Source organism: Peromyscus leucopus, chromosome 18, assembly GCF_004664715.2.
Source record: "Peromyscus leucopus breed LL Stock chromosome 18, UCI_PerLeu_2.1, whole genome shotgun sequence".
Classification (NCBI taxonomy): Eukaryota; Metazoa; Chordata; class Mammalia; order Rodentia; family Cricetidae; genus Peromyscus; species Peromyscus leucopus.
Window position 1 is genome coordinate 19,186,079 of NC_051078.1, and position 16,315 is coordinate 19,202,393.

Consider the following 16,315-nt stretch of genomic DNA (forward strand, 5'->3'; position numbering starts at 1 on the left):
AGCCAAGGCTACACAGTGACACCCCGACACCAAAAAGAGAGAGAAAAAGTCACAGTCATCCTCGGCTGCGTGCACAGTTTGAGACCAGCCTGGCCTATGAGACAACATGCTATCCTGCCCTGGAGCTCAGGAGTTAGGAGTCAGAAGGCAGACAGAACTCTAACTCTTAGATGCTCTCATGCCTCAGATGATCTAATTCTATGGTGATATTTTATTTGTACTGAAATGTGATTTTATTTGTATGTTAATAAATAAAGTTGCCTGGGGGTCAGAACTAATTGCAAGCCATAGCAGAGCTGGGCATTTGTGGCGCACGCCTTTAATCCCAGCACTTGGTAGGCAGAGCTAGGTAGATCTCTGTGTGGTCAAGGATACAGCCAGCATTGGGGACACACGCCTTTAATCTCAATACCAACCATAGAAGACCTGGAGGTCTGTACAGACAGGCAGTGATGAGGTGGTCATGTGGTTGGGTTTACAACCAATGAGAAGGCAGAGCAGAAAGTCTATATAAAGACAAACCCTCAGGAAGTAGGTCTCTCTTGGCTGAAGAGGCTAGCTGCAGCAGGCGGGTAAGGCTCTTAGCTCTGATCTCTTGGCTTTCTTCTTTGCATTGGTTCTGTGTTTCTTATTTAATAAGATGGTTGGTTACATCTACACAATTCCCTCCCTAGTACTCTCTTTTTCACACGTTTTCCCCTAGGTACAGTGAATTCTTTCAGTTCCTAGCAAAGGCTGAGTTCCCTTGCTTTTTCTGAGTCGTTAAACAAGATGCCCTGACAGAAATATTCCTTTTTCCTTCAGCTCATGTCAACTTCTTTGGATCCCCTCACCTGCTAGGTCAGCAAATCCTTATAGCATCCTATACTCTTTCCTATTAGGAATTCCCACAAAGTGAGTTTCAGTTGGAGCATTAGTAGTTTACCCCGGCGTCCCTTCCCTCCTGCACACACACAAGCTCAAGGAGGCCTGAGCACATATCCACCTAGCTCCTACTCAGCTGTTGGCTCCTGTAAGGTGATTTGCACTCAAACTGATTTGTGGTCTTGTAACGGTGACTTATCTTAGAACCACAAAAGGAAACTTATTACTGAAAAAGTAATAGAAAGCTAGGCATGGTGGGGATATGCTTATAATCCCAGCAATCAGGAGACTGAGGAAGGAGGACTGCAGTAGGTCAGTGCCTGCCTGTGCCAGAGGACTCCATCCTGAGTTACAGAAACAATCCTCGTCTCAAAAACTAACAAAATAAATTTATAAAACAAAGCTAGAAAAACACTAGAGATGTTTTTCTTATCTTTTAATTTTAGAACTGAGGATACACCATTAAACTCAACCATCTGGAAGCTTTAAAGGGAAAATAAACACCTTCACAAGATAGATTAATATCACAAATTCCTCCACATTCCTATCTATTTATTATTATTAGCTGAACTTAGTACACTGATATCCAAATGCTATGCAGTTAGGGATAATGTAACCTATAAACCTAAATGGGGTTGTTGTCTAGTTTTTGTAACAGGGTTTCAGGTAGCTGAAGATAACCTCCAACATGCTATGCCGCCACAGATGACTCTGGACTTCTCATCTTCTTCCCCCCACCTCCAGAGTACAGGCAGGCATATGTACCAGGCCTGCTTTATACAGTGCCGAGGACTGAATGCTAGCCAAGCACCCCACCAGCTCCATCCCCAACCTCCATTATCTCAAGTTCTTAAGAGAAAATGAAATTTAGATGTAAGACACTCAGATGGGGTAGCTGCTCGGATTTGTACTAAGCCGCAGACAATCAAAAATTATGTAACACTAGTTATATTTAACCAATAATTATCATGCAAACTTCTGCAAACTGTTCTACAAAATCTGACAATCTTTAAAATGGAAAGAATTCATTCACCAACTTATTTCTCTAAAGCATGGTGCCAGATCAGCACAGCATCAACCTAAATAGGAAAGAGAACTAACAGAAATAATCTCAGGGCATATTTTAACTAATGCAGCAGAATTTACATCCATATAGAAATTACCTCAAGCAAGGCATGGGAACACAGGCCTATAATCTGTAATCTCAGCCCCTCGGAAGTGGAGACAGGAGAACCAGGTGGTCAAGGTTTGAGAACAGCCTGGAGTACACGGGACCCTGCTCACAAAATAAGACAAGACAAAACAAAAAGTCACCTCCATTCAAAGGAGCTACATTTAGTTGTTGTTTTGTTTTCTGAGACAGGGTTTTATGTAACCAGGCTGGCCTCAAACTCCTGACACTCCTCTCTCTGCCTCCAGAATGCTCTATTATAGGCAGAAACCACCATGCCCAGCCAGACTATTCCTCTTTAGAGACTATTCAAGCTGCCAGTGCACAAAGCAATTTTAAAATGACTCTTCTCATCACCTTATAAGAGACACCAGAATAAGTGTTCTTCCTCTAGTCCTGCTTATGTTTAACTAAAACTGACAATTCTCATTTTATTTCCTAAGTGCAGATGGTTTGGTTCAGAATGAGTTCTTGTTTTTTCCAAACATTGAACTTATTCTCAAAAGATCTAATTTAGCCGGGCCAGTGTGGCGCACGCCTTTAATCCCAGCACTCGGGAGGCAGAGGCAGGCGGATCTCTGTGAGTTCGAGGCCAGCCTGGGCTACAGAGCAAGTTCCAGGAAAGGCGCAAAGCTACACAGAGAAACCCTGTCTCGGAAAACAAAAAAAAAAAAAAAAAAAAAAAAAAATCTAATTTACCACACAGAATGTATGTGAAAATAATGAGGTCAAAAGCACTATGAGAAAGTCAAAAGAGCTGGGCATGGTGGCATATGTCTGCAATCCCATTCTTGGGAAGCAGTGGTCAGGCTTGGCTACTGGCAAGTTCGAGGCCAGCCTGGGCTCCATGAGGTCCTGTGTCACTAATCACCTCCTGTATATAAGCTCTGGTTTACCTATTTAAAAGCTGGTCACATTTGTACTGTGGACACAAGTCATAGACAGGGTCTAACAGCTGACTTCTAGTTTTCCTGCTGTAACACAAAACAACCTCATTACAAACTACAGATTATGAAAGGGAACAAATTGTAGAAATACAATTTGATGGTCTAATGTACAAGCATGGTTTAGGAAGGTAGTGTGGCACACTAAAAAAAAAAAAAAAAAAAAAAAAAAAAACGTGGTCACAGCACAAGATAGGCCAAGGTTCAACTTCTCACTTGGCCCCTTAGCAGCTCACGACCAAATGTTGCACCTAAACATGGTCTATAGAAATTGCAGTAATTCCATCTGTAAAATGGCAGTAACATTGATTCCAGAATTGTTTTAAGGATTACGTAGTTTAGCACATTTCCTGATATGGATTCTAACCTCTAACATCTTCCTCAAAAGACCCCCCAAGGCCATCTGTCCCCAGTGCTCTTCCTTAGAAGACCCAGAGCAGCCAAGTGGTTGTCAAGGGCACACATCTACTTAGAACGGTGACACCCTTCTGGCAGGACTCTATTTTCCCAGTGTGTCTGTTTTCTGAATCGGTGTTGAAATGCTAGGTTCCTCTGGCCTATCACAGGGGTCTCCAAGAGTAACTCAAGTCTTCTTAAGGACTGTGCTCACAATTATGTGCTACAAACCACAAATTAATCATTTAGTTCTATATAGTAAATGTTTAAATGTTTTAAAAGATACATATTTTAAGTGAAAGTCAAAATTCACCTGACTCTACATATTTTTTCTATTTTCTTGAAAGTTTTTTTTTTCTAAGAAAAATATTAACCTTGTTTTGACTTGAGGAACTAGAAAAAGTAAATGTGTTTCTCATTCATTAAGTATGGCAAACAGTTATAATAAACTTAATTAGTTACCCAGTATCCCACAAGTAAAAATTCATACCCATACTTAAGTTGAAAATCTATTAATAATCAAATCTTGAAATGCAAGATCTAATCTTAATTCAAAATAGTCTTTGTAATTTTATTACTAATATTCTACTCCAAAAACAATTTCTTCAGACTTGATAAAGATTTAGAATGGCTTTCTGACTTGGCCATAAAAGAAAAATATGTAGTTGAATACCTACCTAACCCTGGCCTAGATGTTCCTTGGTTTTAATTCTAGGTATAAATTACTACAACCAAAGTACTCATTATCTTTAATTTATAATGCAAGTAAACAAGATTCTTAATTACACTTGTATATGCTGACTCAAAAAAGATCTATGAAAACCAACACAACTTTTACTATTTAAATTAAGAATAACTACCAAAAATCAGAAATACTGGAGATGACAGTTATACTAAAAGAAATTCTGATCAACCTCAAGGGTAGAAAACTTGTAGTGAGAAACTTATGTCATTTTATTACTACTGTGTGTGTGATGCTGGGGAGGGAGGGAGGTGCACACGTGTCCCAGGGCATCTGTCAGAGGACAACTTTCAGGGGTCATTTCTCTCCTTTCACTGTTTGTGTTCGAGAGATCAGAGCTGGGGCAGACTTGCACATCAGGCACTTTTAGCCACGGGGCAGTTCATCTGCCCTAAGTGAATTATTTTGGCAAGAATGTATCTTCTGTATCCAATGAAAATCACAAAACTCTACTTTGAGTTGAGAAGTCTGAAGAAACCACTATCAGTCACAAAGTCCTCCCAAGTAAGCAGTAAGCCACAGCTTACGAGTTTCCACACTGAAGGAGGCGTCACAAGCAAGCTCTCAGATCTCTAGGTTCTAAGCACTGCTCCCCGGGAACTGAAAGACAGCTCCTTTTCTGTGGCTTGTGTTGGGTTGTGGTGGTCCTGGGGATGAAACCCAGCACTTTACAGCTGTGGCAACCGCTCTACTTGTTGTGCTTATAGTTTTTATTTTTGCTTTCTTTAATTCCTACATCTTTTCCCCAGAAAGAAAATGAAAATCAGGCAGGAATGCCCACACCAAGTAGAAGGGTCTGGCATTCAAAAGGCCTACAGCCCTACTAGCTAGCTACCTCCCTTTTAACCTAAAACAAAGCTGGCCAGAGGACAGACTCGACTGCCCTGATCTCAGATGCCCCATCCAGAACTCCTACTCAAAAGAAAAGCCTAACACAGGTAACAGTTCAAACACGGTAGAAGGGAAGGATGCCCAGACCTTGCAAACTCTCTGTCAACCAACCATCACCAGGCATCTAAGGGAAAACTAAGCCTGAAAAAGAAGGATTACAAAAACACAAACTGACCACAGGGGATAACGCTAGTACAGCATAAGTGGGAAAGAAAATCTGTTGACCAACCTCAGGAAAATGCTACGCCCCCCCCCCCCCCCCCCCCCCGCGCGAAAAGAAGCCCCTAAACACAGACAGGAATCACAAGGATGAAAGGAAAAGTAAGACAAGCAGGATCATTCTAAGAACCCAACAAGCAAGCAGGAAAACAGCAGCACCAAGGACATAGTAGACAGGCATTTCATCAAGTTAGGAAAGGCCTAGGATTCGGACTGCAATGGCAACTGTGCAGAAGAAATTCATCCTCAAAAAGGGATGGAGTAGTTTGAAACACAAGTCTATAGCCAGGCTCTGTGATTCACAGGCAAGAGGCAGGAAAGGGAGCTGAATATGGGATTATCGCCACCAAAACAAACCCCCTTTGATGAAACTCATTTGCCCAGGTAAAAGATCCTGGCTTCTCGGAGTCTTTTAGCTAGACACTCACCGACAATGTCTCAGTAGGGGACCTTCCTGGTATCTGTGAAAGGGAAGGCTCTGTGAACTGTGGCCACAGCCAGAGCAACAGCTAGATTCTAACATTATATTCTTACAGAAAGTCCACAGCCATCCTCAGCTGTAAAGTGAATTCAAGGAAAGTGAGGACTACATGGGCCCCTGTCTCAGAAAGAACAAAAGTGAGCTGAGGACATGGCTCAAGAGCAAAGAACAGGTGCTGAGCAAGCATGAGGACCTCAATTTGGATCGCCAGCACCTAAAAAGCCAGGGAGTGTGGCCTGGGCTGAAGGGCCTGAAACCCAAAGACTGAGACAGGAAGACCACTGGAGCTTGCTAGATAGCCAGCTTAACCAGAAAACCAGCATGATCCAAGCCCAGTGAGACCCTAGCTCAAGGGCAAAAGGTGAAGGTTAGGCTTTTCTTTTGAGTAGGAGTTCTGGATGGGGCATCTGAGATCAGGGCAGTCTGTCAGGCCAGAGTCTGTCCTCTGGCCAGCTTTGTTTTAGGTTAAAAGGGGGGTAGCTAGCTAGTAGGGCTGTAGGCCTTTTGAACTCCCAACAATCGTCCTCTAGACACACTCTCTCTCTCTTTCTCTCACACACACCTCAAGAATGTATACCTCAACAAGAATATAGAGAAAAAGGAAGCCATGTTTCCAGTTACAGAGTTTTAGAATGAGGACCGGGCATGCTAGCTCACTCCTATAATGTCAGCACTCAAGGGAGAAGGACTGCTCTAAGTGCGGATCAGCTGGAGTTCTGGGTTAGCCTAGGCTACAGTGAGAGACCCTGTCTCACAACAAACAAAAAGTATAACAAAGAACGTTACAGGAAGAGACCCAAAGGCAAACTGTCTGGAGACTGACAACTCAAACTGAACACAGTGCAGGAGCTAATGGGATGGAGGAAGCGGACGGTAGTAGGGAAGACTATGATAGAGGCAAGCACCGTAAGCAAAAAGGACGTAGTCTGTGCACACGACCTGACCCAGCCTTCAATAGTATTTACATAGTCACTCTATCAACATCACTTGTTTTCATCACTTGTAAACAACCTCAGCACGTGATGCAGAGCTAAAGTTACATAGCAGAAACTGTGTTTATATAGGAAATATAAAGTGGCCATAATTTTAGGAGTAGAATAAAGAAAGGGAAAGATGGAAACGTTTTGTAATGTCTCACCTGGGCTGACAGTTAACTGGTAGTGCTCTTGCCTAGAGTACTCAAGGTCCTACATTTGACTCTTGGCTTCATGGGGGCTAGGGAAGGCCTTAAGTATGAAGTTGATAGAATTAAGTACGGGTCAAGATTGAACAGCAGTTAGACATGGTGGTACATAGTTATATCTCAGCATTGAGAAACAGAAGGAGCTATCAGCCTAGTCTAGACAGTGAGTTCCAGACCAGCCATAGCCACACAGTGAGAGCTTGTCTCAAAAGGAAAAACTAAATGAATAAATAAAAAACCAATAGAAACTAAGATCTTTACAAACACAATACAGCTTTCCTTCCCTCCATATACATAAAGCACCTCCCATGAACCCGAATCGATTTCCTAGCAGAACGAAGAAAAGTTCTTTAAATAAAGAGGGTGATTCTTTGTAGCTTAAAATGTCTTTTTCCTTCAGGTTCACTCTGTCTTTAAGGGACTGATTCTCTACTGGAAGTGACCTCACTTCCCCCAGGGGACATTTAGCAATGACTTGAAACATTTTCCAGTTGTTACAATTAAGAGAAGTACTCCTGGAATCTAGTGGGTGCAGGCATGGGGGTTGGTTACCCATTCTCTAGTGCACAGGAACCACAACCAAAAACTTAGCCAGCTAAATACTGTATGCCAAGCTGAGAAATTCTTCTCTAAGAAACTCTTCTAGCTTTTAGTTTTCTCTTCCAACGTCTTATGATAATCTCTGCATACAAGACAAAGTGTTCATGGGCATGGAGACGGTCAGGATTCATCTAAATACAGACTCAAGGACTGCCCTCTGGATCTTCACAGGCCTCTCACGTCTGGCACTGGCTCTCATAGAGGCCATGGCATATGCTATGTGCATGATGTAACAGCATCATTTCAGCACCACCCACCGCAGCCACCGATCTTACAGATATTCTTAGGACCTCAAACATGTCATCTATTCGATGGCTTACAGCTGTTACAGCATTAGCTACCTAACCCCAAATTTTCAGTAGCTTCCCACAATCAAAATTACAGTCTGCTGTTGTGTGTTCCTGTTTAGTGCACAACTTTCTTCCATCTGGAACCAGTCTGTTTACTTTGCAGGTGTGTGGGGGGGGGATTATAGGTGTGTGTACAGTAACACATGGACAACTTGTGTGTGGAGGCCAAGGACAACCTCGGGTGTTATTCTTCATGCACTGTTCACCTAGTTTGTCTGAGACAGTCTATCTGAGCCCTGAGGCTTACTGATTATTAGGCCAGGCCAGCTGGCCAGTGAGCCCCAGGCATTCACCTGTGACTGAACTCAGGTTCTCAAGCTCGCAAGGTCCTCATGCTTGGGCAAGCATGAGCGAGCTACCTAAGCAGGCGGCCCTTGCGAGCACTTCACCTGCTAATTTGGGGACTCTAGAGTCTTTGAGCCTATGTCTATTACCCATAAGACCTCCAGTCTCCAGACCTGGCTTTTCAACTGAAGAGAAAGTTAAAAAAAGAAAAAAAGAAAAAAAAGAGCACCCACTCCTGTCACTTCAATCCAGCAGTGACAGCACACCATTTCTACCACATTCACTAGACAACAAGGACTATGGTAAGCAAGAAACGGCATCTGCCCTTCCTACCTCTCTCCAGCTGGTCTCCTCCCTCCTAACAGCAGCCTCAAGACAAGCTTAGCTAATTTGTTTCCTTCACTTTCTAGTAAAAAAAAAAAAAAAAAAAAATCCATCTCTTCCCTAAAAGTAAGAACCATGAGAAACTACTCCCAGGGTGTGTCCATGGCCTTCACATGGCTTCCTTTCAACCTATCAATTCAGCTTAAATATGCATTTTCTTCCCTTGTGGCCAGCCCTGGTCGGTGTAGAGATGGTGAGTAGTTCCGAACCCAGCCTGACACCAGGCCAATGCTGTTCTGCTCCTCTGTATTTCCAAAATAATGATGAGAAGAGAAGGCACTACTAGCAATATTTGAAAAGCATCCACGTGGTACCATTATAAAGCCACGCTATGGTGCACAATGCTGTTTTTCTTTACATCTCAACCGCCCATCTTAAATGGTAGGATGGACACAAGACACGAAATGACACACTTAGCACACCTGGTTTCTGGAGTCCTTACCCTAGTCTCACCTGAACAATGGACCCAAGCCCTCTAGTCACCAGCTTCCCAGCTCTTCACTACTGCTCCCAAATGCTGCTGAGACCAAGCTCCTCTCCCCAGAGGGGCTGCACTCCCTCTAGAGATTCCGTAACCTACAAGGGCTGGGTTTCTCTGCAAGACACTAGGGAACGTTATAAACTGCTGCTCATATAAAGCATCTGGCAACCAAAAATCCAGTGCCTTTAGTGGCAGTCATTAGAAGTAACTGCAGTGAGCACTTAGATGCAGGGCAGATTCCACTGTCAGGTTAAACTTCAAGTTCAAATCCTTCTGGTGGGCTCCACTACCCACACCTCAACCTCTGAGCATCTTTTAAAGAATAACTTGGTTTGAGAGGGTGGTGGTCCTTGTGAGGATTAGACATGGTATGTGTCAAAGGTTTAGGAGGTCATAGATAGGAGTCACATTAGCTACTATTATCACAAGCAACTAACTATTCCTCAAAGACACCCACGGGAGCTACAATTCCCTTTCAGCCTATCAATTTTTAACAACCCTAAAATAAGAAAGTTTCTTTTTTATTTGAAAAGAGCCAAAATCTAAAACCATAACCCCTTCCTTCAGGCTCTTGTTAAAAGAGAAGATTTGTGGTAAACAACTTTTTTACCATTTAGAAACTCAAAGTCTATCTATCAAAGTATATCCATTATATGTGTGTGTGTGTGTGTGTATTCCCAAACAGTTAATACTATATATATTTTTTTAAAGATATAAATTTATATATTATATCTAATACACACACACAAGAGGGTTCAAGGGTTTAAGTGAGACTAGGAAAAGGACTTTTAGAAACTAAGTGTGCTAAGTGTATAATATATATATATGCATATACATTTACATATATCAGAGTGCTCCACAGACCATGAAAATACAAAGAATTCACAAAGTATAATGAAGTTTTGAGACTCATAAAGAACAAGTAAGTACTGGAGCAAAAAGCTTAGCTAAGAAATGCTGCAAAGTCTGCTCGGGAGAGAGTTGGACATTGAAGGGCTTGCACACAAGGACGGAGTTCAGTCTCTAGACCTTGGGCAAAAGCTGGACAGTGGCCGACCTTTACAGTCCCAGGGCTGGGGAAGCAGAATTCAGGACATACGTGAAGCTCGCTGGCAGCTAACCAGTCTAGCCTCCTCAGCAAGCACAACACTGGCATGCATGCATGAGTATATACAAATATGCTCGTACACACGAGCACACACCAAGAGAAATGGGTTGTAAAAGCCTATTAACTCAAAAACTACTGAATTCTAGAGTAAAACAGAAAGGAAACATCTCCATGGTTTACACTCATCCATATCACTAAAAATAGAGAATTTTTTTTTAGTAAATGTTATTGTAACTTGAAAACTTCTTGTCTTTTGATTTTCAAAACAATGGACAGAAAAATGTAGTGATAAAGATAATTTCTTTTAAAACCAAGTCTAGGGGCTGGAGGGATGGCTCAGCAGTTAATAGCACTAGCTGCTCTTCCAGAGGACCTGGGTTTGGTTCACGGTACCAATATCAAGTGACTCACCACAGCCTACAAACTACTAACCTAGAAACTCCAGGTCCAGAGGATGGATGCCCTCTTCTGGTCTCCATGGGCACCTGCACTCATGTGCACGTACCCACACACTGACACACATATACACATAATTAAACAACATATGTACTTTTTAATTTTACAGGGAAAAAAAAAGCCTAAAGGGTCAGATTTCTGCCACTCATGTCCCTTAGTTAAAACTTTACAGTTCTAAAGAATCGAGCATTCCTTGTGATCTGTGACAAGAGACAGTAATACAATTAAAATTCCCTCTTATCAGAAAACATTAAGTTTCACTCAAAGACAACTACCTGTGGGGCACAGTGGGGAACCTGTAATAGCAGCACCAGACTGAGGGTCAGGAATTCAATGTCAAACTGGACCACAAAGAATCTGAGAGGGGCAGACACAGACCGAGAAAGCACAATCTATCTCAAAAGAGATTACCATTGGTCAGCGAGGCAAATCAAATACACAGGAGAACTCAGGATAACCAGCCTAGTTAGTTCACTAACAGTCCAGTGATAGAGCACTTAACTAGTATATGCAAGGCCCTAAATTTAAATTAATGATACATGAACTAAAATAGCATTTAAAGATCTAGAGGCAAAGAGAAGATTTTACATAATTTTATAATTGCTGAAATTTCTCCACATGCTAAATATTGAGGTAGGCATTTGAAAACACATATAATTTCATTCTCCCAACCATCATGTAAGGCAGTGGTTCTCAAGCTGTGGGTCATGACCCCTTTGGGTTCAAATGGTCCTTTCATGGGTGTAGCATATCAGATCTCCTGCATATCAGATATTTACAGTTCATAACAGTAGCAAAATTACAGTTATGAAGCAGTAATGTAAATAATTTTATGGTTGGGGGGGTCACCACAACATAAAGAACTGTATTAAAAGATCACAGCATGAGGGAGGTTGAGAACCACTGATGTAAAGAATATTATCCCACTTTACAAATGAAAAAGTCAGTAATTTGCTCAAGGGGACATTACTTATTTAAGATATAATTAAACCTCCCTCTAAAATTTTCTGATATTCAGTACAGTTTCCTTGGTCTAACTGTAATACTGACATTCCTGAAAACTCAAGTATTCTGTATGTTCACTCTTACAAAATGTGCTGACTTTTTTTTTATTATCATTATTCTTAGGAGAAATAACCACTGGGATGGGAGAAGTTTTCCCTAATGTAATAGGAAAAATAAAATAAAACAAAAACACTGTGTTTATTGTGACATTATTTAAAGTGTGTTTGTGGGTTTGTTGCTGTTGTTTTGTTCTGTTCTCTGACTAATCTACATCCATTTCCAACATTCTTTCTTACCTTCTTTTTTTGGGGGGTTAAGGGGGCTGCTTTTTGAGACAGGGTTTCTCTGTGTAGCCCTAGCTGTCCTGGAACTTAGTCTGTAGACAAGGCTGGCCTCGATCTCATAGATCGGCCTGCCTCTGCCTCCAAATGCCAGGATTAATAAAGCACATGCCACCACCATCCGGTTCTTTCTACTTTTAACTACGTTGCTAAGGCCAGTCTCTCTTGCTTTGCATTTACGTACTAATTTATAGGGATGGACAGTGCTGGTGTGACAGAGGACAACGTAAGGAAGTTGGTAGTCTCCTCCCAGCAGAGACCACACTCAGAACTCAGGTTATCGGGCTTGGCAATGCTTTTACGAGCTAAGCCATCATGCCAGCATGTTCAGGCTGATCTTGAACTCACTCTGCACATCAAGTGGGCTTGGACCCCTTCTCAGACTCCCAAGTAGCTGGGATTACAGGCCTGCAGCACCAGGTCCGGCTTTGGCTCATTCTGTCTCACCTCATAAGATACTAGGTTACCTTCAGATACACAACCCACACCAAAGCATAACATAAAACTCCTCTTCTCCAAGAAGTTCCCAGATTAAATGACTCCCTCCATTGTCTCACCACTTGTATCTACTCTGAATGACACTATCACACACTCCATTTGTCCTCCAGCCAAGTTTTTATTCATACAATAACGGATAAACTAAGTGGACTGTTGCTATTTTGGAGCGTCTTCACTGCTGGTGAACAGCAAAATGGATTATTGCTATTTTGGAGAGTTTGCATCGCCTAGAATGATAACAAAGGTGATTTTATAAAAGGATAAAGCCTGGGAGTATGGAATTCCAGGCTAAGGACTTCTTTCCTACAAGCTGCCTGACTCACAACATGTTTGGGGAAGAAAAATCCCTATTATTATGTCTTCTAGATTCCATCTTTGATTTCATACTTTTATAAGGGTCTGTAATACAGACTAAGGTAGAAAGGATAAACCTAAAATCTCTAATCTGGTTCTTATATACTAACATGAGATCTACCTATATAGTAGTCCATATGTCTACCTATGGTTCCATCCACAAGAAAACTACCTCAACCACAATTGCTCCAATTAAGTACTTCTGGTGATCTCCTTGCATTCAGCCACCTACATTAAAAGTTTCTCAGCGGTTTGTGGGGTTTTTGTTTACTAGGTTTGGGTTCCCTTTTTCGTTGACAGGATCTCAAGGCTAGCTGCAAACCAAAGGTAACCCTCCTTTCTCTATCTCCCAAGTGCAGGATCACCAGCAAATGACACACCCAGCATCTCAGCAGCTCTAAGTTGTATTTATGCCCCATTTGTAAATCATATTTATAAGAATAAGGTGTGATCTTATCCTCTACTTTTGATTGCCTGATATTCCAAGATTATTGTTGTTCATGTTTTCAACTTTGGATATAAAACAAATATCATAATATAACACTTCAAGTTTTGCTATAAGGGCAAATGTTTTCAAAAATAATATTACAACATCTATAAATTCTGTGTGTAAGTTATCAATTGCTGATGGACTCATAATTACCCAAACCAAGTTGAAACATACTAAGACCACTCAACATTTAGCTAACATCTTACAATTTGTCCCTTAAAAACAAAGATTTTTGTGTAATGGTACATTTTATAAATTCACAAATGTATCAATTTTTTTAAAAGGCAAATGGAAAGAGAACTTCATCTCACAGGATTGCAGAGCTATCTCCAAAGTAGATTTTTAACTCTCAATTCAAAAACGAATTCAGAATTTTTTAAAAGTTTTCTAAATATATCTAAATTTTATATTTTACTTTAAAAAACTAAAAAAAAAATTAGATATTTTACCAATTATCTAGATCCTATGAATGTGTTAAGAAACATTCACTTGCTTCAAAAATGTAACAAAAGCCAGGCATAGTGGAATACACACCGCAGTCAGAAGGCTGAGGCAGGAGGATTTTGCCAAGTTCCAAGGACAGCCTTAGCTAAATAATGAAGCCATAGCCAGCTAGGGAACAAAGCAAAACCCTAACTCAGAAAACGAAAGCAAACAAACAAAAAATAAAACTGAAATGAAAAAACATCTGCACAGATGAGACATTCAGTAATGACCACAACTCAATGAAAGAAACCATACCCAGTTTTAATTAAACAAGCATTTTTAGGCACCTGTGTTGATCTCTGTGGCTCAAACTGTTCACATGGAATTTGGCCGCAACAACTTAATCTCCATAATTAAAGACCTTTAGGTAGGTCTTAGGTTTCATCTATTCCCTTTACTAACACTTTGAATTGTATTCCTTCTACATACTTGCTACCAAAAGAAAGAGTTACAGATTTGAAGTTAGTGGCACTTTTAATAGAGTGCATTTTAAATCGCATGGCCTTTTCCTTCCTTCTCCAACCTGTTTTGTAAAATTAGCATCTTAAGAATCTTACTGCAAAACAGGTTCTAGCAAGCAGAGCAACTGATCGCAAGTCTCTCCGCATGATCAAATTCAGTGGAAACCCTAAGGGAGGAGGAAATGTAACAAGCAATTTACCTGCTCCTCGCTTGCTCTCTTCAAGAGGCAGAAACTGTTTTAAAAGGTTATCTTAAAAGACCTTAAGTTGCACTAATTTGGGGCTGTTTACAGTGAAATTACTTTAAACAAAACAGCCCTGCCATACCCAAGATATTCTAACACTACTAAATGTTACTTAAGTCTTCCAGCAGCAAAAAAGGCAAGAACTTCATTAAGTTATTTAAAGCAGATATGCTCTTATCATCGACCAGATAAGTTTTCCCATATGTTTAGAGTGTAACCTAAGTTCGTATTTCTGACGGCATTTAGTTAAAACGAAATTAGGTTATGTTTCACAACGCAGATGTCGCTCATAAAGAAGTGTTGGATGACTTTCGTGAATGGAAAATCTGCATCTACTGTTGCTTCGCATCAGCTGCTCTTGAGTGGGTTGCTCAATGAACCAAAAGCATGCTCCCTATCAAACTCCCTGGAACCTGATTGCACTTTCCACAGCGGTAGCAGCAAACAAAACGGAAGAAAAAAAAAAAAAAGTGCAACGAAGCCCCCCCCCGCCCCGCCTTTTCTCCGGTGTGTGGCAAGGCCACCGGAGATGAGGTTTAGGGAACACTGCGACTCTCTCTGCAAAGGCTGGTGCGGTCTGCAGAGCCCGGCACAGCCTCTTCAGGGGCTGTCACAGGAAAACCCCAAAGCCTTGCCTTTAAACCGCCCCGAGCGACAAAGCGCCAGGTCTTTTCCCCCGTCCGCGGCGCAGGGGGGCTTCCGGCGAGCCCCGCCATCGCCCTGTCAAACTTATCCGGGCGGGGCTGACGCTCGGGACCCAGAACGCCGAGCCGCCCCCGCCCCCATCCCAGGTCCCCGCCGGGCTTTGTACCGCCGCAGACGCACCTACCGTGGGCCCCAAAACACGCCACCGCCGCCACCACCACCACCACCCCGCCGCCAGCCTGGCCGATCTCCCATCCACCAGGGACAAAGGAGCGGGAGAGGAACTCGCGGCGCGGGGTGCCCGGGGAGTGTCCACAGCCCGAGCTCGGGATCGCGGGACTGAGGGAGTCCAGTCACCGTCCCCCCACCTCCCACCCCACCCCACCCCACCCCCGCAAAGACACGACTCCGCTGGGCCCCCCCAACTCCGGGGACAAGCGCCACTCACCGATGCGGAGCCCCCTGGGGAGGCGGCTCGCGGGGAGCAGCAGGCTTCGGTGGGATCCCAGGGACGCCCGAGTCCCGGGTCCTCGGGTCCGGTGGGACCCCAACCCCCTCCCCGCAACTTCTCTGGGTCGCGGTCGCCGGCAGCAACCACGGCGAGCCAGCCCCGGCGGCGGAGGGCGCAGGCTAGCTAGCTAGCTGCGGCGGGGGGCTCGCTCGGCCGGAGCGGCGCGGGAACTCGGGCCCTCGGCCCCGCGGGCCAGGGCGGGCCGGGGCGGGCGGGCCCTCCCCCTCCTTTTCCTCCCCTACCGCTGCCGTTCTCGGCGACGGCCGAGTCGGACGCCGCTGCCGCTGCGCCGCCGCTCGGGCTACCGCCGCTGCTGGCCGCTGCCGCTGCCGCTGCCGCTACCACCGCCGCCCAGCTGGGAGCGCGTCGCAGCCGAATGCTGTCATCCGCCCCTGACGCCGCCTTTCTGGGCGCCGCGAGCCGCCACGAGCCGGCCCACGCCAGGCCCCGCCCCCTCGCGCCCCGGCCACGCCCCCAGTCCTGCCCCCAGCCCCGGCGCCCGGCCACGCCCCTTTCCCGTCACGTGACGCCGCCTGGGGAGGCGGCCCTGGGCATCTTTTTTTTTTTTTGCAGACCCGGGGCGCCCAGGCGACTGAGCCTTAGCCGTGCTGGCATGCTGTCGCGGACACCTCGCCTCCTCCGCGCGCGCTCCGCTAGGTCCCCTGAGGTGAGAGGCTTTGCGGAAAGGCCTGGCTCCCCTAAGGAGGTCGCCTCCCGACCTCCC

The 16,315-nt window shown here is 43.8% G+C and overlaps 1 protein-coding gene across 7 annotated transcripts in view; it reads right to left on the reverse strand.

Annotated features, from left to right (window-relative positions):
• Osbpl8 (oxysterol binding protein like 8) overlaps positions 1–15,922 on the reverse strand; it is a 142,742-nt gene extending 126,820 nt beyond the window's left edge. For 6 of the 7 annotated variants that reach the window (XM_028873051.2, XM_028873050.2, XM_028873049.2 and 3 more), the window contains exon 1: positions 15,529–15,799. The gene's annotated coding sequence lies outside the window, so the exon portion shown is untranslated. Of the gene's footprint in view, positions 1–15,528; positions 15,800–15,833 lie in introns of those variants that run through there. The other variant, XM_037196774.1, reaches the window with a different exon arrangement.
• Between the last annotated feature and the right edge of the window lie 393 nt (positions 15,923–16,315).